At 36.2% G+C, this 23,562-nt stretch overlaps 2 long non-coding RNA genes across 2 annotated transcripts in view; one reads left to right on the plus strand and one right to left on the minus strand.

Annotated features, from left to right (window-relative positions):
- The window catches only part of LOC126828455 (uncharacterized), a 35,303-nt gene extending 31,891 nt beyond the window's left edge, over positions 1-3,412 (plus strand). The window contains exon 3 of the long non-coding RNA XR_007683086.2: positions 2,998-3,412. This is a non-coding gene — a long non-coding RNA (uncharacterized LOC126828455). The remainder of the gene's footprint in view (positions 1-2,997) is intronic.
- Positions 1-23,562, minus strand: part of LOC126828448 (uncharacterized) — a 121,228-nt gene that overhangs the window by 53,143 nt on the left and 44,523 nt on the right. The gene's annotated exons all lie outside the window — the stretch shown is intronic.

The raw sequence follows: 23,562 nt of genomic DNA on the forward strand, positions 1-23,562 counted from the left end.
ATTTTTCGCATTTTAATTTCAGTGTATGGGTTCTGGGTAAATTATTTATTGCCTGATTTGTGTAAAAGAAAAGCCCACCTGGTGCATATTCTCAACTTACTTCTACATATAAAAGTTTCTGTCGGTACCGGAAGTGACGTAATTTTGCCGAAAACTTCAATTTTGACGTGTCGAAAGGTCTTTTAAAAAGCAAATATTAATGTTTACAAATTTAATAGATCAAGATGAATGCTCATACTAAAGACGTAAAATATGTCTTGCTTTGTTTTATTTTTTTTATTTCGGTTTTGCGTTTGCATCATTTTGATTTAAAGCTGAAAAAAGGTGTAAAAATGAACTATTTACAAAGCATTCAGATTTTTCAGATTTTAAAATATTTCTTGACAACTTTCACGAACCTGTAGCATTAATCCACACGATGACAATTTATGTCAAAATTAGTTTGTAATATTACCAGTTACCGAGAAATAGGCAATTTTGCATGAGTCACTTTTCATGTTAATTTGCCTGTAAAAGAGTTACTTATAATCCGATTTTCTTTATTTTTTCACCATATGATGCCTAATGCCATTTTTGACTGGGCGGATCCAATTTTACATTTTCAGTGTCACCGGAAATGGCGTCATATGGGCAAAAACTGCATTTATAGCCTTCAAAACAGATATTTTATTCAAATGACTCTGATTTGTAAAGTTTTTAAATCTATGACATTTGATTGCAATCAACAAATAGAATGAACCAATACGATCATACAGATACCACAAAATGGTTCCTAACTTTTACGGTTGCAGAGAAATAGACAATTTTCTACAAGTCAATTTTCAAGGTTTTTGGTCTATAGAAGTGTCAATTATTATTTGATTTTCATAAAATTTTCGATGCCTGATGCCATTTATGATTTCATGGAACTAATTTAACATTTTTATTATCACCAGAAGTAATGTCATTTTCGCAAAAACTGTATTTTTAGCCTTCAAAACAAATATTTTTTTAAGTGAGTTATGTTTATTATTCGTTTAACATTATGATATTTGATTCCAATGAAGATATAGATTGGATGAATACGATCATATAGATGTCCAAATATTTCTTCTACCATCTTTCTTTGTCGAGAAATAAACAATTTTGTCAGGATCACTTTTTAAGACTTTTTTTCACATTTTAAGTTCCCATTAGATAGTCAGCTAACTTAGTGGTAAGTTAGTAATAAATTTTGTAACAAATGTATAAATGGAATTGAAATTGCTGGATTTGGTTGATTCTGCGTTCATTTCATAACGCGTGTGCAATGCTTACGTGGAAATCTGTTTAACGGTTTCATTGGTACCGAATGTGACATATGTTCAAGGGTAACGAGGCACCGGAAGTGACATAAGTTCAAGGGTAACGTGACACCAGTGAAACCCGTCATTACTGCATCGCAGTTCTAGTTATTATTATTTTTCTTTTTCCAATTTGATTGTATCTCAGAAACTATTTGTCGGATTATTCGATGTCTTCGGTTTTATTGGGAAAGTGGGTGTGACTTAGTGATTAAAGCTATTTCGAACGTTCTGCGACAATGCGAAATGTCCTAAATCGTCGAAGTTATTATTTTTTGAAATATTGCCGTAATATTAACAATTATCGTTGGATTTTAACATTGGATACATTTTGACATAGCCAGAAACAATGCACATAGCTACGGTTCTTTAGATTTTTTATTTTCGACGAATCTTCGGAGATATTAAATAGGATTCTTCATCTCACTAATGCAAACAATATATATCAATTTCAAAACAACCGGTTGATAAATGTAGTCTGTAGAGTGTTCACAAGAAATTGTGGACGATGGACGGACGGGCCGATGGGATGACGGACCGACGGACGGACGGACGGGGGCGACGGCAATATACGACCTCATTTCCATGTGGGCGTATAAAAATGGTTTCTAACTTGTACGGTTGCAGAGAAATAGACGATATTCTACAAGTCACTGTTTAATGATTTTGGTCTATGAAAGTGGAAATTATTATTCGATTTACATAAAATTTTCACCATGTGATGCCTTATGCCATTTCTGATTTCATAACATTTTCATTATCTCCGGAAGTAATGTAATTTTGTCAGGATCACTTACATGTAACAAATGTATACAATGAATTGATATTGCTGGATTTTGTTGATTCTGCGTACATTTTATTTGATGTGTGCAATGCTTATATGTGTTTAATGGTTTCATCGGTACCGGAAGTGACATATGTTCAAGGGTAACGGTGCACCGGTGAAACCCGTAATTACTGCGTCGCAGTTCTAGTTAGGCTTTCACCTTCGGTGAAAGGCTATTGTTATTACTAAGATTAATTAGGCTTTCACCTTCGGTGAAAGACTATTGTTATTACTAAGATTAATATTATTATTAGGCTTTCACCTTCGGTGAAAGACTATTGTTATTACTAAGATTAATATTATTAGGCTTTCACCTTCGGTGAAAGACTATTGTTATTACTAAGATTAATATTTTTTTTTTTCCGTTTTGCCTATTTCTCAGCAACTATAAGAGACAGAGGTCTGAAATTTGATTTTCTGTTGGGAAAGTGGTGTGCAGCTACTGCTTAAAGCTATTTCCAAATTTGTGCGCATAGCGGAAATGCGTTAAATCTTTAACGTGCATTATCGGGCATTATTCTCTTAATTCTCAATGGATTCTTCAGATATTTACATTTTTGGATAGCTGGAGACATTTCTGAGCAGATAGCAGTTCAAAACTGTGGAAATTAGAAACTTTGTCGCTCTAATTTTTTTGGCGAAAAATGGAAAATTTTCAAAATTTTCTATTTTTGGGAATTTTTAAATTTCAGTTATATTTTTGGATAGCTGACATCAATCCGATTCCAACAATCCAAGTTTTTTTTTCTGAAATGTTGACTTTGATTTTTCACTTTTTTTCGCATTATGGTCAAATCGTAGAGTTCTTATTTTTTTAAAACGGCTCCAACGATTTTTCTGAAATTTCAGGAATATGAAGTCGAAGGACCAGACCAGTCCATGAACTATAAATGAAAATCCCCTAATCACCGGAAGTAGTCAAGAAAGGTATCCAAACTTTGACAAAATTGTGAAAAATGGGCGTCTGTGCGGAAAATGCGATGTATCAACAGTGTTCTTGTCGTTTAGTTAAAGTTTTATATCGTTTAATAGCCAATTGAATTGTCTATCAGATGGTACTTCAGCGACAAGTTTCTATCAAAAACTAAAAAAGTTATATGACCTTGAAAAGTAAGGTATTTTGCGATTTCGAGCAACTTTAGACGCATGTTTCTCGGAAACTCCCCCAACGATTTTTTTAAAACTTTCTCAATCGAGAGATAAATGGGTACTCTGTTGTGTGAAACCACTGTTTCATTTTTTGAAATGTCAGGGGTAGCCGAAAGATAAGATCGAAAATCGAAAACGTCGTATTTTTACGATTTGGAGCATTTTTAGAGGTCTATTTCTCGAAAAGTCAACATAATATTTTTTTGGAACTTCTTCTACAGAGAGGCCTATCAGTAGTGTTATATATAAAACCATTGTACAACAGTTCCAAATTTCAGGAGTAGCAGAACAAAGGGATCGAAAATTGAACACGGCACCTTTCATTGTTAAGCGAAACATAAGAGGGGATACAATCTGTACGTTTTGTCAACGTATAGAGCCAATTCAAGAGTGCTTTTATCAGTGATAATATTTGAACTAAAATTATTTCAACTATGAGTGTTTTCTTCTATCCAAAATATGGGTATAGTGACCCTGCAACAGAAATAGTTGATAGCTGTGTGTAATAAATAGACTTTGAATTAATATTGTTGCTTCTTTGTCAAAATTATCTTATACCGGTAATCATCTGGATAGAAATCGACGGCTCGCGCTGTTTATAAGAAAGTCCAATTTGTTAAGCAGTTGCAGTAGTATCGTACAGTAGTATCGAATATTGTACCTGTGATGAAAGGCGTGACGCTGTTTGAGGATGGACTCTATCTGTAATTAATAATAAAATTTTATTAGTGACGTCAAATCTTTAACGTGCACGAAACCAGATGTATCAACAGTGTTCTTGTCGTTTAGTTAAAGTTTTACATCGTTTAATAGCCAATTGAATTGTCTATCAGATGGTACTTCAGCGACAAGTTTCTATCAAAAACTAAAAAAGTTATGTGACTTTGAAAAGTAAGGTATTTTGCGATTTCGAGCAAATTTAGACGCATGTTTCTCGGAAACGCCCCCAACGATTTTTTTAAAACTTTCTCAATCGAGAGATAAATGGGTACTCTGTTGTGTGAAACCACTCTATCATTTTTTGAAATGTCAGGGGTAGCCGAAAAAAGAGATCGAAAATCGAAAACGTCGTATTTTTACGATTTGGAGCATTTTTAGAGGTCTATTTCTCGAAAAGTCAACATAATATTTTTTTGGAACTTCTTCTACAGAGAGGCCTATCAGTAGTGTTATATATAAAACCATTGTACAACAGTTCGATATTTCAGGAGTAGCAGAACAAAGGGATCGAAAATTGAACACGGCACCTTTCATTGTTAAGCGAAACATAAGAGGGGATACAATCTGTACGTTTTGTCAACGTATAGAGCCAATTCAAGAGTGCTTTTATCAGTGATGATATTTGAACTAAAATTATTTCAACTATGAGTGTTTTATTCTATCCAAAATATGGGTATAGTGACCCTGTAACAGAAATAGTTGATAGCTGTGTGTAATAATTAGTCTTTGAATTAATATTGTTGCTTCTTTGTCAAAATTATCTTATACCGGTAATCATCTGGATAGAAATCGACGGCTCGCGCTGTTTATAAGAAAGTCCAATTTGTTAAGCGGTTGTAGTAGTATCGTACAGTAGTATCGAATATTGCACATGTGATAAAAGGCGTGACGCTGTTTGAGGATGGACTCTATCTGTAATTAATATTAAAATTTTATTAGTGACGTCAAATCTTTGACGTGCACGAAACCAGAAAATTGGCGATAATTCATTGAATATTCAATCCATTTTTGAACCAGTTACATATTTGAGTAGCTGACATGAACGCGATTCCGAAGTCCCGTGTACACATTGGTGTGACCGTAAAAGATCCCTTGGCGGTTGGAATTCTATATAAAAGAAGACTAGCGCCGCTGTACGAGCATGTTTAGAGATCATTTCGGGACTAACATATGCTTTATTTTTTTTTTATTTCAACAATTAGCTTGCGCGTAGGGGTCTTTAGCAGCTGGAGGAAACCGGAGAAAACACACGAGTTTAGACAGGCGACATACTCCTTGTCACGTTCAACCGGGGAATCGAAACCCAGCCAGTTGACTCAATGACAGACCGTATGATACAGCGCAGTCCCAAAGGCTATAGCCTACCGTGCAAATTCCAGCCAGCATAACTTATCTATATAAGAGACATTTATTCCTACTGGCGATTTACAAATATTGCATGAAGAAATTAAAATCATAAGAACATAAACACGACTAATGCACAGTATCATATTGATTACAAAAGTATAATGTATATATTGGTTATACTATATATGTCACAAAACAACAATCATTAGATAATAATAATTATTTACTAATTATATAAATCATTTGAGAGGTAGGAGTTATCCATTGTTTAATTTAACAGTTATATAATTACCCTGGTTAGAGAGAGAGAGAGAGAAATGGGGTTTAACGTCCAGTCGACACAAACTAGGTCATTTCGGGACTAACATACGGTTTAATTTTATTTCTATAATTCCTTCCGCGTAGGGGTCTTTAGCAGTGGGAGGAAACCTGAGGACCCGGAGAAAAACCCACGAGGTTGGACAGGCGACCCTACTCCTTGTCACGTACAACCGGGGATTCGAAACCACGCCAGTCGACTCAATGACAGACTTTATGATACAACGCGCTCACGCTAACCACTCAGCCATCCAACCCCCCACCCTGGTTAGAAAGGTATGAGAGAGAGAGAGAGAGAGAAATGGGTGTAACGTCCACTTAACATAAACTAGGTCATTTCGGGAGTAACATATGGTTTGATTTTATTTCAATAATTCCCTTGCGCGTAGGGGTCTTTGTTGGTGGGAGGAAACCGGGGGACCCGGAGAAAACCCACGAGGTTGGACAGGCGACCATACTCCTTGTCACGTACAACCGGGGATTCGAAACCACGACAGTCGACTCAATGACAGACTTTATGATACAGCGCGCGCGCGCGTGTTACCCCCCCCCCCCCCCCGCGGTATGAAACCACCGTTTTTTTGTGTACATGACGTCATCTCTTTATACCATTTAAAATAAAGCTCCCTGCTGCAGCTATTTATAAGAAAGTCGACCCTTTTTTAGTATAAAGGAAAGTTGAGGTTGATAATTATGATTTCGGGTTTTATTTGTTATCTGAGACTAAAAGACTGTTTTTGTACCATTCGCAAAACTATTTTTTGTTGTTTTTATTATTCCATTTACAATTCGTGTAGATCTCTGAAACTAACAGATAGTGTTCTGAATATTGATTTTTCCCTTTTCAAGAAAGGTATCCAAACTTTGACAAAATTGTGAAAAATGGGCGTCTGTGCGGAAAATGCGATGTATCAACAGTGTTCTTGTCGTTTAGTTAAAGTTTTATATCGTTTAATAGCCAATTGAATTGTCTATCAGATGGTACTGCAGCGACAAGTTTCTATCAAAAACTAAAAAACTTATATGACCTTGAAAAGTAAGGTATTTTGCGATTTCGAGCAACTTCAGACGCATGTTTCTCGGAAACTCCCCCAACGATTTTTTTAAAACTTTCTCAATCGAGAGATAAATGGGTACTCTGTTGTGTGAAACCACTGTATCATTTTTTGAAATGTCAGGGGTAGCCGAAAAATGAGATCGAAAATCGAAAACGTCGTATTTTTACGATTTGGAGCATTTTTAGAGGTCTATTTCTCGAAAAGTCAACATAATATTTTTTTGGAACTTCTTCTACAGAGAGGCCTATCAGTAGTGTTATATATAAAACCATTGTACAACAGTTCCAAATTTCAGGAGTAGCAGAACAAAGGAATCGAAAATTGAACACGGCACCTTTCATTGTTAAGCGAAACATAAGAGGGGATACAATCTGTACGTTTTGTCAACGTATAGAGCCAAATCAAGAGTGCTTTTATCAGTGATGATATTTGAACTAAAATTATTTCAACTATGAGTGTTTTCTTCTATCCAAAATATGGGTATAGTGACCCTGTAACAGAAATAGTTGATAGCTGTGTGTAATAATTAGTCTTTGAATTAATATTGTTGCTTCTTTGTCAAAATTATCTTATACCGGTAATCATCTGGATAGAAATCGACGGCTCGCGCTGTTTATAAGAAAGTCCAATTTGTTAAGCAGTTGCAGTAGTATCGTACAGTAGTATCGAATATTGTACCTGTGATAAAAGGCGTGACGCTGTTTGAGGATGGACTCTATCTGTAATTAATATTAAAATTTTATTAGTGACGTCAAATCTTTAACGTGCACGAAACCAGAAAATTGGCGATATTTCATTGAATATTCAATCAATTTTTGAACCAGTTACATATTTGAGTAGCTGACATGAACGCGATTCCGAAGTCCCGTGTACACATTGGTGTGGCCGTAAAAGATCCCTTGGCGGTTGGAATTCTATATAAAAGAAGACTAGCGCCGCTGTACGAGCATGTTTAGAGGTCATTTCGGGACTCACATGTGGTTCATTATTTTTATTTCAATAATTAGCTTGCGCGTAGGGGTCATTAGCAGTGGGAGGAAACCGGACAGGCGACCCTACTCCTTGTCACGTACAACCGAACCCCTGTCAGTTGACTCAATGACAGACCGTATGATACAGCGCAGTCCCAAAGGGCTAGCCTACCGTGCAAATTCCAGCCAGCATAATGAATCTATATAAGAAACATTTATTCCTAATGGCGATTTACAAACAGTCCCCAAGGATAGCCTACCGTGTAATTTCCAGCCAGTATAATGTATCTATATAAGAGACATTTATTCCTACTGGCGATTTACAAATATTGCATGAAGAAATTCAAATCATAAGAAAAGAAACACGACTAATGCACAGTATCATATTGATTATAAAAGTACAATGTATATATTGGTTACACTATATTTGTCAAAAAACAACAATTATTAGATAATAATAATTATTTACTAATTATATAAATCATTTTATTAGAGGTAGGAGTTATCCGTTGTTTAATTTAACAGTTATATAATTACTTTTCTCGGAAAAGCCGCCAATGATTTTTTTCAAACTTGCTCAATCGAGATTCTACTGGGTAGTGTATTGTGTGAAACCCTTGTACAATTTTCTAATTGTCATGGGTAGCCGAAAAAAGAGATCGAAAATTGAAAACAGCGTATTTTTACGAGTTGGAGCATGTTTAGGGGTCAATATCTGAGTTATGCTAGAGTGTGGGTTTTTTTGGGGGGGGGGGGGGTGGGGGGGTGGGAGTTGTGGGGATAGTCTTTTGTCATATATCTGGCGATCGTGTGACGCCTTTGCGACCGTGAAAGCCTTCAGCATTGCGCGCAACACATTGGCCGTTTTATTTTCCACTTGAGTATATCTCAGAAACTCCTTGTCGGATTAATCCGATATATTTGGTTTTACAGGAAAGATGGCATGACTTAGAGATTAAATCTGTTTCGAACATTCTGCGACAATGCGAAATGTCCGAATTCACCGAAGTTGTTTTTTTCTAAATATTGCCGTAATATTAACAATAATAGCCGGATTTTAACATTTGATACATTTTGACATAGCCAGAGACAAGGCACATAGCTACGGGTCTTTAGATTTTTGATTTTGGATGAATCTTCGGTGATATTAGGCGCCAAATTTTAAAATTTTAAATTTTTACAAACATTTTTTTTATTAATGAATATTTCTTTATGGTATTTTATCCATGGCTAAAGGGTCATTTGATTTGAGCAAAAATGTGAATAATTTATGTCTCAGTAATTTGCGTTAGCTGCCATTGGCAAATTCAGTTTTTCGGTCTTAGATTGATTATTTATTGTTCGATTTGTTTAAAACAAAGTTCATATGCTTCTTTTTGCAAAATATCATTTTTTTGTTATCGATAGAGTTATCTGTCGGCATCGGAAGTGACATAATTTTAACAAAAACTATAATTTTGACAGTTCGGTACCACTTTTTGAAACCAAATATTATTTTTTCAAAATTTGATATTCCCAAAAGAATGCGCCATGTAAATGTGCACAAAACATCGGACTCAGTTTTCTTAATTTCGATTTCGTTTTTGGGCCATTTCGATTAAAAGGTGAAAAACGGTGTGAAATTAAGCTATTTAAAAACCATTCAGCGTCTTCATATTTTAAAATATTTCTTCGTAAAATTCAAAAACTCGTAGCAATTATCCATACGAAGAGAATGTATGTGAAAATTAGTTTGTAATATGAGCGGTTGCCGAATAATAGCCAATTTTTGCATGCGTCACTTTTTATGGGTTTTTTTGCCTGCAAAGGAGTAAATTATTATTCGATTTTCAATTTTTTTTTTTACCATTTGATGCCTTATGCTAATTTTGACTAGGTCAAACCAATTTAACATTTTCACTGTCAGCGGAAATGACACCATTTGGGCAAAAAATGTATTTTTAGCCTTTAAAAGAGATATTTTATTCAATGAGTCGTATTTGTTATTTTTTTTTAATTTTTATATTTGATTTCAATCAACTAATAGAATGAACCAATACGATCATATAGATATCACAAAATGGTTTCTAACTTGTTCAGTTGCGGAGAAATGAACGATTTTCAACAGGTAACTTTTCAAGGTTTTTGGTCCATAAAATCGAATTATTATTCGATTTTCATAAAATTTTCAGTGTGTGATGCCTAATGCCATTTACGATTTCATACAAGTTTCATTATCACCGGAAGTCGTCATTTTGGCAAAAACTGTATTTTTAGCCTTCAAAGCAGAAATTTTATTCAAATGTGTCTGATTTGTAAAGTGTTTAAAATTATGATATTTGATTCCAATCAACACATACATTGAACCCACACAATCATACAGATACCAAAAAATGGTTTCTAACTTGTACGGTTGCAGAGAAATAGACGATTTTCTACAAGTCACTTTTTAAGGTTTTTGGTTTACAACAGTAGCAATTAATATTCGATTTACATAAAATTTTCACCATGTGATGCCTAATGCCATTTCTGATTTCATAAAAATAATTTAACTTTTTCATTATCACCGGAAGTAATGTAATTTTGTCAGGATCACTTACATGTAACAAATGTATAAAATGAATTGATATTGCTGGATTTTGTTGATTCTGCTTCCATTTTATTTGTTGCGTGCAAAGTTTGTGGATATCTGTTTATCGGTTCCATTGGTACTGGAAGTGATGAGTTCAAGGGTTACGTGGCACCGGAAGTGACATAAGTTCAAGGGTAACGTGACACCAGTGAAACCCGTCATTACTGCTTCGCAGTTCTAGTTCTTCTTCTTCTTATTATTTTTTTTTCAAACTACTTGTCGGATCGATTCGATGTCTTCGGTTTTACCGGGAAAGTGGGTGTGACTTAGAGATTAAAGCTATTTCGAACGTTCTGCGACAATGCGAAATGTCCGAAATCGTCGAAGTTGTCGATTTTTGAAATATTGCGGTAATGTTAACAATAATCGTCGGATTTTAACATTGGATATATTTTGACATAGGCAGAGACAAGGCACATAGCTACTGTTCTTTAAATTTTTATTTTCGACGAATCTTCAGAAATATTAGGCGCTAAATTTTGAAAATTTAAATTTTTACGAAAAACTTTTTTATTAATGAATATTTTTATGTGGTATTTTACTCAGGGTCATCTGATTTGACCAAAAATGTCAACATTTTTTGTCACCGTATTTTTCTTTGGCCCCCATTGGATAATTTAGTTTTTCAGTCCTGGATTAATTATTTATTGTTCGATTTGTATAAAACAAAATTCATATGCTCCGTGGTCCAAGATGTCATTTTTATTGTTACCGTTAAAGTTGCCTTTCAGCAACGGAAGTGACGTAAATTTAGCAAAAACTACAATTTTGACAGTTCGGTACCACTTTTTGAAAGCAAATATTATTTTTTTCATATCTGGTATGACTGAAAGGGTGTGTCACGTCCATGAGATCAAATCAGCCCTCACTATCTCATCCTTCACTAAAAATACTTACCCTTTACCACTGTATTTTTACTCTGGGCCCTTCACTAACTGCGAATCAAGCTGGCCCACACTGCCAAATTACGGGTCTTAATACGAAATTCAAGATATCATGCTACATATCAGAAGAAAGCACGTTCACTGTTCTTTTCAAATATATAAATAATTTTCTGGCACATTTATATTTACTTGCCTTGAAAAGTGAAATCGGGGGGGGGGGGATTTGAAATAAATATACGGGGCTTAATCCAAAATTCCGTATATCTATACTGAAAAGTAAAGTTAATCCTCTCTTGAAATGCATTTATTATATTTTAGGCGAAATGCATATATACTTTTTATACGCCCACATTTTCATGTGGACGTATTATGCCGTCGCCCCTGTCCGTCCGGACGTCCGTCCGCTCGTCCACAATTGTTTGTACGAAAAATCACGTTTTTAGCTTGTGGACCGAATAGAGGTCACAATTTTTATCCGATTTTGTTGAAAACTTGAAATATAAGTTTATAACCCAAAGGTCTCGGTTCCTTTCGATATTCGCGCATATCCGACCGTAACTTCCTGAATTTTGGCCCCTGATTGTACGAAAAATCGCGTTTTTAGCTTGTGGACCCTATAGAGGTCATAATTTTTATCCGATTTAAAAAAACGTATTATTATATCACCGTTACACCCTAAGGACGACTGAGTTCGAATTTCGTGAAAATCAGCCCAAAATTGACAGACAAAATGGCCGCCGTTCGTTCTCAAATAGCGCAAAAATACGGTATATCAAGGTTGTGGACCCTATAGAGGTCACAATTTTTATCCAATTTTGTTGAAACTTGAAATGTAAGTTTATCACCCAAAGATCTCGGTTCCTATCAATATACACGCATATCGGACCGTAACTTTCTGAATTATGGCCCCTGATTGTACGAAAAATCGCGTTTTTAGCTTGTGGACCCTTTAGAGGTCATAATTTTTATCCGATTTAAAAAACCGTATTATTATATCACCGTTACACCCTAAGGACGACTGAGTTCGAATTTCGTGAAAATCAGCCCAAAATTGACAGACAAAATGGCCGCCCTTCGTTCTCAAATAGCGTAAAAATATGGTATATCAAGGTTGTGGACCCTATAGAGGTCACAATTTTTATCCAATTTTGTTGAAACTTGAAATATAAGTTTATAACACAAAAATCTCGGTTCCTTTCGATATTTGCGCATATCGAATTGTAATTTCCTGAATTATGGCCCTTGATTGTAGGAAAAATCACTTTCTTTTTAGCTTGTTCTCTATCCATCTCTCGAAAATGTGGGCGTGTCCTGCCTGGCAGCCGCTAGTTTAAATTAAAATTGATACAAGTTTGGTAGCCTTTACTGGCTGAATTAAAGAGAGTGCCGGGGTGGGGCGAGTGTTTAATGTCAACATACGTGTCTTAATACGAAATTCCAGTTATTTTGTCATACATCGGGGGTGGATGGCTGAATGGTTAGTGTGTGCGCGCTGAATCATAAAGTCTGTCATTGAGTCAACTGGCGTGGTTTCTATTCCCTGGTTGTACGTGACAAGGAGTAGGTCGCCTGTTCAACCTCGTGGGTTTTCTCCGGGTCCTCCGGTTTCCTCCCACTACTGAAGACCCCTACGCGCAAGCGAATTATTGAAATAAAATTAAACCATACGTTAGTCCCGAAATGACCTAGTTTGTGTCGAGTGGACGTTAAACCCCATATCTCTCTCTCTCTCTCTCTCTCTCTCATACATCACCGGAAAGTAGGTTTCTATGACTCTTTAAATCTACTTATTAATTTCTGGCACATTCACGATTATATACTTTAGAAGAGATAAAAACATTTTTATTTTGAGCAAAGAAATGGGTTACTAAAGACTACTTTCAATTCATTTTAATTATCGAAGGCTCCAATGAGCCCATACCGAGCACGTGAGTACACTAAAGACATGGTCATCCAGCGAATTTGGTAGTGAGGGCCAGCTTGATTCGCAGTTAGTGAAGGATGAGATAGTAGGGGCTGACTTGTTCTCGGCAAGGGACAGCACTCTATTATTCATGGCCGCTTTAACATTGATTAATAAAGTCGACAACTCGACAGACAACCCGACATCACGACATTTTTACGCGACAATACGACATTTTTACGTGACATTACGACATTCTTAATGTCGTGTGAAAATGTCGTACTGTCGGGTTAAAAATGTGATGTTGTGGTGTCGGGTTGTCGTGTTATAATGTCGTGATGTCGTGATGTCGGGTTGTTGGGTTGTCGCCTTATGAAGGGCGACACCACGACATCACGACATGATACCAATCAGCCACCATAGTCGCGTGAAAATGTCATATTGTAGGGTTAAAGTGTGATGTCGGGTTGTCGAGTTATCGGCCATATTCCTCTCAATACTTTAATTATGTACACTGATCCTGCTGTTGGTCAAGAAAGTTCCCCGGGATTTTGCAGCGTGGTTTCTCCCTGTCGGTAGTGCAGGACAAAGGGCCTGGCAAAGAACAGTGTCAAGTTGTGTAGATGGGACAAAAAAAAAAACAATGAAGAAATGCCACGGTCCATTGAAAATTTACGTCATATCATTTTGCATAATAGTCCGATTGGTTCAGAAAAGTAGGAAAATGTAATGAAATGAAATGGGGTTTAACGTCCTATTCTTCTGCTCCGGGAGCCACGGTGGCTAAGTGAGTAAGACGCTGGCTCGCCCGAAAAAGTTCTTTGTGACCCGAATTTTCAGAATGAATCAATCCTTAACTGCGACGAGTTTTCCACAAATATTATTGAGCGAGGTCTTAAGTATTATAACAAAGCGATTGATTTCATTTTACAATTCTACAATTATATTATTCCTATGGAGCAAATTCGTGTGAACGAGAGGATCAGAAATGTGACAGAATCTCGAGACCTGCCTGTCAATTCTGCCTGTTTTGTGAGAGTTGACAGAACATTTGTACAGTCTGTCACCCCCACGCCACGACCCACGCACTAGTGGTACTGGACGGTTCACAATAACCATGAATATGAAGTGACGAAATAGACCATAGAGGAGTGGGGGAATGATGACATAATCGAATCGAGCGAAATGAAATGAAATGAAATGGGGTTTAACGTCCTACTGTTCTGCTCCGAACTGGGCTAATGAAGACGGGCATATGCCATACAGTGTGCTAAGAAGGAAATTTTGCCCGGACAGCGGCATTACGGCCTACTCTTATATCGAATTCCAAATGTGTACACGGGACCTCGGTTTTTCGTCCGATCCGAACGACTAGACAGCTGTCTTTGTCAGGCCCTTCGTCCAGCATCACTGACAAGGGGGAACCACGCCGGGAAATCTGAATGAACTTTCTCGGCCAAAGCAGGAATCGAACACCGGACCTCCAGGTTAGTGAGCAAGCGCCTTACCCACTTAAGAGACCATGACCCCCTCGAATCGAGGCGTGAAAAAATTTCAGATAGCCACCCACAATATGTAACATACTGAGCTTTTAATTTTCTGCAATCTGATTAAAATACAGATCTATATTTGCTTTCGTTTTTTATACTTTCGATGGCCTACACTACATGAAGATCTGGCCCGTTGTAGTGAAAGGTCGCATCAGATTTGATACGAGTGGCTTTTGATCCTATGACGTCAGACATTTGATTAACCAATCAGCGTTGATGTTTCTAGTCGGTTACCCACAGTTCCTTGCACCTCGCACCAACAACTCGCCGTAACAGACCGTTTCATTGGCTAATCCCTCACGTCATCCAGAACGCGAGTAATATAACAACTCTTCCGGATCCTAGTGTAGTAAAGACAAGTAAAACGAAATTTTAAACTATAAAAAACGAAACGAAATAGGATCTGTGTTTTAATCAGATTTAATTTTGTGGGATTGGTCCTGAGGTGTCATAACCCTTACGACACATAATATACCATACAAGATTGTTACTACGGTTGACAGTACCAAGTGTATTCACTGTATTCCCTGCTGAATCATTACTGGGAATATAATAAAACTAAAATCAGCCGACATTTTCTGATTGTTCTGTTTGCTCCAAATCCATAATTTGTGCCTTAACCATGGAATATGAATGGAATAGTATATTTTATTTGATGCTCCTTAAGCAACAAAAACTGATACCAGATGCCAGATGATTTAGTTGGGGTTTAGTTTGACATTTCAATGGCCAGTTTGTTATTGCTTGCTCAATTTAAACAAGACGATAATCGCCCGGTTAAACTAACTGTTAGACCTACCAGTAGTAATATATGATAATGTGATGTTTATTTTACCTTTATAGATATATAGGTATAGATAGACTAGTCCGTTTAACACAAGTATATGAGGAATGTAAAGTAAGACAATTCAAATATCCAGGTACATAGTAGTATGTAGTATGTGTTTACAATCATGAATTTATCAATGATATTATGGTTAAGTTGTAGACAATGACTGTCTGAACTGTAAAAAGGCGCTATTAACTTCACCTAATATGTGATCTGTCAAAATTATCCGGATAACTGGTGCATAAGTTCTTAAAGATACATTAGTTAAGTGTTTTATAAGAGTTGGCCATTCTTGCTATAATAATTAAAACATAGATGATAAAAAAAGAAAATGTTGAAAATTTCAGTCAAGTTATTTTGTTCTAAACGGAATTGTCACTGTTAGAAGTTTGGACTTGAAATAGGCATCAGTTGTGTCTGCGCCGTCTATGAGAATTGGCGATCGTTTGATTGACAAACGTTAACTCCACCGACATATTCTCAATTATCAAGTAACATGCTCAATGACTATGGTAGCCTCGCTTGACGGTAACGGTAGACGTTAGCTTGGTCCGCCATTTATTGATTTAATTTTAAATGTACGACTGTTTAAATCCAAACTGTATCCAAGCAATCCGTGGGTCTACGGAGTTGATTTTGAGTTTGTCGTGTAAATAAAGGTCTAATTAATAATTTCTATAACATTTGAAGCCTAAATAAAGACTTGCAAATAGGCAGATTTAGCTCTTGCTTAATGTATGTTTAAGTTCGCGTATCTCTAACAGCTTTATTCATTTTGACGATTAGCTAGCTGGCACTTTGTGTGGAGAGGGTTTTTTTTGTCCTAATAGTATATATTACTGTATGTGTTGTGACCGTACGTTGTTCTGTTTGTGATTCTCGTAGTAGTTTTCCCTGATCCCCCTTTTTTTCAAATGTTATTAGTTTTTAATATATATTTTAGAGAAATTGTGGTTATAACTGCCACTTCATTCTTATATGAAATGATGTATATAGCTGTATTCGATAACTGTTATGGTTCGTTTGAGGTTCACCAATGTCAACCAGCCAGCAAAACGTAACGTACGTATTAAGGTTGTTGTACCCAAGAAAAATAACCATTAATAGGAATATTGTACCTACGCTATGTACATGCTGTGTTTGTTTGTAGTTGGACCCACATAGCTCTAACAAACTAACGAATTCTGTATTCCAAAGTCGACGTCATTAGTTTGGTAGACTGCATTCTAGTTTATTTATAATATGCCTTGTATTAGTCTTTCTTTGTCGGTTTTTGTTTATTTTTCTTATGGTACAGTTTTGTGTGAAATAAAACAAAATGCGGTGTTGGTAGTGTTTCGAACTTGCTTCAGTCTCATCTATACAAACGTTTGATTTTTCTACTTTGTACACTAAAGTTCCCCATAAAAATTAATTGCTCGGTTAAAAGACATTATTCACAGTGTCTTTTCATCTAACTCGGGAACTGTTAAGAACCAGAGTGATTCCAAAATAAATTCACCTCCAATAAGATAATTCAGATGTTGGATTTTTTAATTGATAATATCTTTGTTGAATTTGGAGGGGAAACCCATGGGCACCAACTGTGCACCGTTGCTTGCTGATTTGTTTCCATATACTTACGAAGGCGATTACATACAGTCACTCTTAAAAAGAAATAAACGATTAGTCAGACATTTTAATTTCACTTATCGATATATCGATGATGTTCTGTCACTGAATAATCCCAAATTTAGTGATTATGTAGAATTGATATATCCTGATGAGCTCGAAATTAAAAACACTACTGACAGTGACAATTACGCTTCCTACTTGGATCTGCGTCTCGATTTTGACAATTGCTATAAATTGAGTATTAAATTGTACGATAAACGTGATGACTTTGACTTTCCGATTGTTAACTTTCCATTCATTAGTAGTAACATTCCAATCTCACCAGCTTATGGAGTGTTTGTGTCTCAGCTAATTCGTTACGCGAGAGCTTGTTCCTTTTATTCTAATTTTTTAAGTAGATCGAGGCATTAGTCATCTAAGCTTCAACTACAGGGATACTTGCCCACTAAACTTACAAAAACCTTTAAAAAGTTTTATGGCCGTCATATTGACATGTCTCTTTCGGCTATTATTGTAGATATATTTAATTGACGCGTATACTATCTCCCTGATTATGTCTACTACATCGTTAACACTGTTCATCACGTGCATTTTGCATACGGATAGTCCATTGGCCAATCACGCTATTTTACCGAGTTTTCGTCTTATGGTTTGGATGCAGCTATGGCGGGTGTGGCGCCAGGCAGGGTAAGCTTACTCTTCAGAATAACACCTGTTACCACTGTTTGTCGTGTATTTTGTACCCGGTGAACAGTCCATTTGCTGATTACACCATTTTGCCTATACCGTTTTTTTAGGACTTCGAACTTTGTCTAATGGTTTGGATTGTTCGTACTTGGTTTTATTTTATCTTAATCCATTCTTGATGACAGGGATGGGGCCAATGGTTCTACCACCAGCTAATCGAGTCTTTAGTAGTTAGATCTATCATAGTGTTATGAGTGTTTTAAGAATGATATTGCAAGTACATATATATTGTTATATGGAGTGATTTTAGTTTTATACTCGATTTTCCATCCTAGCTCTCGAACAATATTATTATGGTAGCCATTAATCACGGGTTTTTGTCACTGTCAAACTATCTGCATATTTCAGACCAACTTAATTGAAAAAAATAAATGTGAAATATTTGCGTTTTGCTCGTGAACGTCCACAACATCAGCCCTCTGTTCAGTATTCTTTAACTCTGCCAGTGAGAGAGAAATGCCCCTTTCCAGTGAATGTTTGGTGGTCTTATGGGCATAGTTACATCACCAAGGCATTTGGTATATAAGACTTCCGAGACACACCACAGTCGAGTTTAATATGTTTTGATTCCGAACCTTTTTGACTCCTATATGATAGATATTCAACGCCATGCTGCTCCAGATAAGATATGAAAATATTGACGTATAATCTTTTAAGCATCTGGTGGTCCGCGGGTTAATGATGCAAATTTACCACAAGCAACTGTCCACGGCAGATCATTTAACACTGTAGTTGTTTTAGTGCTGTGATGAGGTCGATACGCTGATTGGGATTTATCCAATAAGCTATTGTTGTTGATGACAAAAACCTGCATTCGTTTGTTAACAGCCTTTTCTGTCATTTTTGACAGAAAGGATACATTGGACACGGTTCCGTATTTTTTTTAGGGTGTTGCAATCCAGTCCTGGTGTATTGATTATATGTCTAACTACAGCCCGTTTAAATAATTATAGAAAACAGTGTTTCCAGACCAGTGTTGATTACTGTAGCTCCAAAATATGCTTAAAAACATATCATTCAAAATATCTGGGAGAAAAAAAACCAGTTGACAAATGATTGGGTACTTGGAGCTCAGTCTTTAAGTATTATAGATTAATATAATGCATTGTCCAAAATTATGAAGCACTATTCTCTTTATTTGGCCAACTCCCTTTTCCATATTGATCAGTACGCTTCGTGACTGCTGGAGCCGGGGCTTTTTGATTATTACGTCATCTGAAATGAGCATATTTTGTAATCATTATATAAATATTATAAGATGCCGGTGTTTGTCAGATACAGGTTATCCACAGTCTATTTGAAGAATGTTTTGGGTTGTGTTTTTCGTTAAATTCAAATAACGCTGCATGCCGTGTCGTTTGTTATAGTAATTAAAAGGAGTGGTTGTTATTCAAACTGTCACGTAACACTATATGGTATCTTTAAATATTTCTACTATATAAATAGTTTTGCTCTATAATTTATATATCATCGTTAAGGATTATAAAGGGCGCGGGTAATGGTAGGAATTATTTTACTATTTAATAAAATCAGGCTTAAAACTACGTATATGAAATGATAACTCCAACAATTAACACTAATCTTAGGTCAGGTGGCTGAAAATATTTGACAAGAGAAAATGTCCTGTTTTCTATCCTTGTACGGACCCAGGAGAATCTTTAGGATTGTTAAAAGACTATGCCTCCTTTGCGATGGGTATCACAAACGTTGCGTTTTGCGGATTGTTTCATTTGCAACGTTTGTTCTTACAAGCCGATTGATTTGCAACGTGTGTCTTCGCAATTCGGGAGATTAATTTGCAACGTTTGTCTTCGCAAGATACGATTAACGATGGCGACAAATGTTTATAACGTTATAAAGTTCCGGCATCCAATAGTGAGTCTACGCCCTTAAGTTCAAAATTCCCTTGAAGATATCTACATAGTTACCCCGTTATTACTCTCATGATCAAACTAAGCCCAGGGTGTCGGTTTGGACATTTTATAAGCAATAAGAAAAATGCAAACATGCAAGCATTTTGAGCGTGTCATGGACATGTAGGTTTCTGTAGAAACCTGTTCTAGAACCAGTGACGTTGATTGGTTCTTCAACTGTAATCTAAACTTATGTAAATGCTTTACTAATGTTTACAGTGTTATAGTTCATGTTTACTTGCGACATTCTGTTAACTGAGATGTGTTTTTTAAAAGGGAGTTTTGTGAACGGCGACCTATCCAGTGCGTGCTATTTTCATGTAAGTCATGGTTTTGGTTTTATTGACGAAAGGTAAATGCCACACAACTAATTGCGAATTCAGTTTATCCCGACCCAGTCAGTCTTAATCAACTTAGTACATATATTCACATTGCAGAGCAACCACTGTAAAATATTTTGTTTTTTGACAAAGTGTCATGATGTGCACGACTATATATGGAAGTGTCTGGAAAATTGTGTCGCTATACTAGGTGTTAAACGTTTAGCTTTTCTGTCATTATTAGACAGGTTTTTTTTTAGTCTACATAACTTTTAGAAAAATGTTGGTTTTTTTCTGTATCTCTTATTAACATATTGTGTGCAATATAACGGATACATATAACAGACATCAGATACTAAATTCATTCTGCACAAAACTATCTACTTTGAGAATAGAGATTTGCCCCGAATGACCGTCAAATTCAAACATTAAAGATGCATTATGTAAGATTTAGATAAAGAGCTGACAGGTCTCGCTATAATAGTTAACAAGCGGTTGCCATGCAAGATACGCCCACATTTTGCAAGAGATGGATAGAGAACAAGCTAAAAACAAGAGCGATTTTTGTTACAATCTAGTGGCCATAATCCAGAAAGTTATGGTCTTAAATGCGCAAATATCAAAAGGGACTGAGATCTTTGGGATATAAAGATATGCGTACAAAGAGTGGCCATTTTGTCGGGCAGTTTCATTTTGATTTTCACGAAATTCGAATTCAACCTTCATTATGGTGGAATGGTGATATATTTAAACGGTTTTTAAAATCGGAAAAAAAATTGTGACCTCTACAGAATCCACATGCTACGTTCGGATATGCTCGATTATCAAAAGGCGCCAAGATCTTGGTGTGTAACGGTGATATATTCACACGTTTTTTTTAAATCGGATAAAAATTGTGACTTCTACAAAGACCACAAGCTAAAAACGCGATTTTTCATACAATCAGGGGCCATAATCAGGGAAGTTACGTTCGGATTATGCGCTATTATCGAAAGGAACAAAGATCTTTGTGATATAAACATAAATTTTAAGTTTCATCAAAATCAGATAAAAATTGTGGCCTCTAGAGGGTCCGCAACCTTGATATACCATATATTACTAGGGGGAACATCCGACCTCACGCATGTACAGTTCACCCAGCACCTTCATGTTATGTGGAGTATTTTATTGAAGTTTGTCCGGCAGTTTTGGTCCAATTTTCACGCATTCGAACTTCAACCGTCATCAGGGTGTAACGGTGATATGGTCACGCCTTTTTTTTTAAATCGGATAATAATTGTGACCTCTGGAGGGACCACAAGCTAAAAATGTGATTTTTCGTACAAACAGGGGCCATAATTCAGGAAGTTATAGTCCGATTTGCGTGAATATCGAAAGGATCCAAGATCTTTGGGTTGTAAACATGCATTGCAAGTTTCATCAAAATCGAATGGAAATTGCGACCCATAGAGTGTCCACAAGCCAAAAACGTGATTTTTCGTACAATCAGTGGCCATAATTCATGAAGTTATGGTCCGTTACATTCCAATATCGAAAGGAGCCTAGATCTTTGGGAGATAGACCTATATTTCAAGTTTCGTCAAAATCGGATAAAAATTTTGACCTATAGAGTGTCCACAGACAAATTGTGGACGGACAGACAGACGGACGTCCGGGCGGACTGGGGCAAAGACAATATACGTCCACATGAAAATGTGGGCGTATAAAAATAGATAATGAAAAGGGAATATATTAAAAATTTCAGGCAAATTACTTCATTCTGAGCGGAGGTACTGTCGTTTCCAGGACAGTGTAGTCTCGATTGCCATGGCTACCGTTGTTATGATGATAAACAAAGTTTCGATTATCCACTTTTAAATTAAATCATTAACTGCCAATCGAATGTAAATCTGTTGAAGATCAAAACCATCCGAAATTCTATAGGGTTGATTATGGGCCTGGCATGTAAATAAATATCTAATTAATGAATTATATAACATTTGAGACAGATTTAGCTCTTGAATAATCCACCTTATTGTGTAATGTGGTTCTAATCCGTTTTACATCTTTTATGCACACAACATTTCATAAACATTTCCAATTCTACTAAATGGAAGGAGAATAAATACTTCTAAAATTTCTCGAAGTTTACTTAGTGTTTTCGACTAAACTCGTTGATTTAGGAATTCAAATGTCTGTCAACCAGATTCGTGGGAATGGTAGCTCAAAATGGGTAACTTTCGTATATAGGCTGTTACATTAAGGTGGCTAAATGTCTTTGATTTAGGTCAAAATGGGGTATTTAATTGGGTTGAATTGGGTGCTATTTTATCGTACTGTATCCACTGTGGGACACAAATTCGATTATCTTAAATCTGGTATGATCTACGAATTTTTAATTATTGTCGAGGATTGGTGTTACACTAGCTTTAGTGTTCAAAGGGAGATTAATCATGTTAGCGATATTGGTTCCATTCGACAAAACTGTCACGCCTTAAAATTTATAACCTGTAACAAAACTGTGCATTTCAACAAAATCTAATCCAAATGAAGAGTATATATGCAAATGTACTTTTAACTGGCAACTCGGACTAGAATGTTAGAATGTCTCAAATTCGAATCTCGGCTGTGTGCCCCATGGTCTCTCTGGACATGCTAGTGTCTACTGGATGACAAACAATCTTCATGTCACCCGGTTGGTGACATTTTTCGAAAACACGATAATGACTTCACATGTATGCAGACGACACTCAGCTCTATGAATCTGACTAGGCGGAAAAATCAGAAACTGGATGAAAATCATTTTGTATACGACCATTAATGTGGTCGTATATTGTCGACACCCGTCTTTCCGCCCGAGGCTACAGTTAATATCCGATTGACTTTAGATTTATAAACAATACCTGTATTTACATTTATGAGGCGAAGAAGTATATTGATTTTCAACGCTTCCAACCTTGACCAATCTGGGTCAACCAATCTGGGTCATTCCATGTCAAGTGGGCCAGGGGTGGGAAATTGACCTCGAAAAAAATGTGGAAAAAATATATGTTATTCTACATGTAAAAACTAGAAACTGTGCAAAATCTGTGGTGTGTAGCTTGAAAATTGACTTAGATACGGGCATTTGAGTTTCGTGAGTTACTGATAAGTTTTCCAAACGAAATATGTATCAATGATTTACTCGAGTTTCTTATGTTGTACTACCGGCAATCTCTGGATAGGCCAAAATTTGGGTCTATATCTATTACTTTGTAGCTCCTGGAGCACTACAAAATCCAGAGAATATACAATTACACCAAATGTTTTTCGGTTTTCATGGCCAGGTAGCATGCAAACCCTACCACTCACCTGTAATCTACACAAAACGTTCTTTAACACTGCCAAGTTTGGTCGATTTCCCAAATTTAGGGTGACCCGTGCAGTGAAAAAATTTTCCTACAGTAGGGTGACCCATCATAAATAAATATCTCCAAATATCTCGACAATTACACCACAATA

Source organism: Patella vulgata, chromosome 7, assembly GCF_932274485.2.
Source record: "Patella vulgata chromosome 7, xgPatVulg1.2, whole genome shotgun sequence".
Taxonomy (NCBI): domain Eukaryota; kingdom Metazoa; phylum Mollusca; class Gastropoda; family Patellidae; genus Patella; species Patella vulgata.